General features: G+C 48.6%; 1 pseudogene; it reads left to right on the top strand.

The window, feature by feature from the left end:
* Positions 1–619: 619 nt before the first annotated feature.
* On the top strand, positions 620–1,376 carry LOC138155372 (large ribosomal subunit protein eL15-like; annotated as a pseudogene).
* Positions 1,377–1,765: the final 389 nt, after the last annotated feature.

Below are 1,765 nucleotides of genomic sequence, written 5' to 3'. Positions count from 1 at the left end.
GATCTGATGGACCAGTCTTCATCTTCATTGCAAAGCTTGTTTGTATTGGTCTGTGTGGTCATCCAAACACCCTTCTTTTCCTGCTTAACTGCACCCAAGTTGTGTTTTAAGGTGTCTCTGACGAGCTTTCAAGATATCAAATAAGAAAACTTATGAAATATGCCCCAGCTTGCTAGGCCATAGGGTCATAGAATCAGAGGTTAAGAATTGGAACGGGTCTTGGAGAACCTCTAGTCTTACACCTTCAATTTACAAATGAGGAAATAGAAGCCCAGAGAATTAAAATCACTTAACAGGTAGCAACAATTTTGTTTACAGGCACTGGATATGTGCTCTTTGAGGCACCTCCTCAACACCTAGCCCAATACTTGGCCTATAGTTGGTACTTAATAAATGCCGGTTGGTCGATTGATTGGGTAAGCAGTATGCTCCAGCTCAGTAAGTTCCCACTCTTGAAACTCCCCTCTTTTCCCCCACCCCCACTCATTTCTCTCATTCATAAGGCTGCAGCTGAGAGCAGTAATCACAGAATAAAGTAGTGGAAGTTGCCTAATAAACCAATAAGCATTTTTAAGTGCCTATGACAGGCGCTAGAAATACAAATGCATTCACCTAAGGACAGACTCTGTAAGAAATAATAGAAGGGCTTTCCGGTCGGCGGCAGCCATCAAGCAGGCTAGGCGCGAGGCAGGATGGGGGCCTACAAGTACATCCAGGAGCTGTGGAGGAAGAAGCGGTTAGACGTCATGCGGTTCCTGCTGCGCGTGCGCTGTTAGCAGTACCGGCAGCTGTCCGCGCTGCACCGCGAGCCCCGGCCCACCCGGCCCGACAAAGCCCGGCGGCTGGGCTACAAGGCTGCGCAAGGTTATGTCATCTACCGAATTCGTGTCCGCCGCGGGGGGCAAAAGCGCCCGGTCCCCGAGGGTGCCACCTACGGCAAACCTGTGCATCACGGGGTCAATCAGCTCAGGTTTGCCAGGAGCCTCCAGTCGGTGGCAGAAGAACGTGCTGGCCGCCACTGTGGGGCCCTAAGAGTCTTGAACTCCTACTGGGTGGGTGAAGATTCAACCTACGAATTCTTTGAGGTTATTCTTATTGACCCATTCCATAAAGCTATCAGACGAAACCCCGACACTCAATGGATCACCAAGCCAGTGCACAAACACAGAGATGCGAGGGCTTACCTCAGCTGGCCGGAAGAGCCGGGGCCTTGGAAAGGGTCACAAATTCCACTATACCATTGGAGGATCTCGTCGTGCTGCTTGGAGAAGGCGCAATACTCTGCAACTACATCGATACCGCTAATTGGTGCACATTAGTTTGTAAACGTAAATGTTTAATAAGCAACATTTATGACAAAAAAAGAAATAATAGAAGGACTCCCAGCTATTAGCACTTAGGGTTTCTTTATATCATCCCTGCTTCTGTTTGCTGAAGTTAACAACATAGGGTGCTGAATTCGGATTGTGATTGTGGTGTCATTGCCTGACAAGATCTAGTAACTTGAAGCAACCAACTCCCGGAGAAGCAGTGAGACTCCCTCCTTCTCTTGTCTATGACTTGCATGTGTCACCACCAGGCTTCATTCATTGACTCAGTATGTGACTGACTTAATCATCCACGTGTCCTGGAGGTGAAATCTTATTTATGGTTCCCTGTGGTTCTTTGTGAGCTTCCAGGAGTTGGTGGCACTCCAATAGTGTGGTGTTAGAAGACACAGTGGCACGCAGCAGCCTGTGAGCTGGCTTAGATCTGAGACTCCACA

Source organism: Petaurus breviceps, unplaced genomic scaffold, assembly GCF_028583685.1.
Source record: "Petaurus breviceps papuanus isolate PSGF00001 unplaced genomic scaffold, PetGlider_PUasm1.0 91133, whole genome shotgun sequence".
NCBI lineage: Eukaryota > Metazoa > Chordata > Mammalia > Diprotodontia > Petauridae > Petaurus > Petaurus breviceps.
The sequence above is the reverse complement of the archived record's forward strand: the minus strand, read 5'-3'. Positions and strand labels throughout refer to the sequence as shown.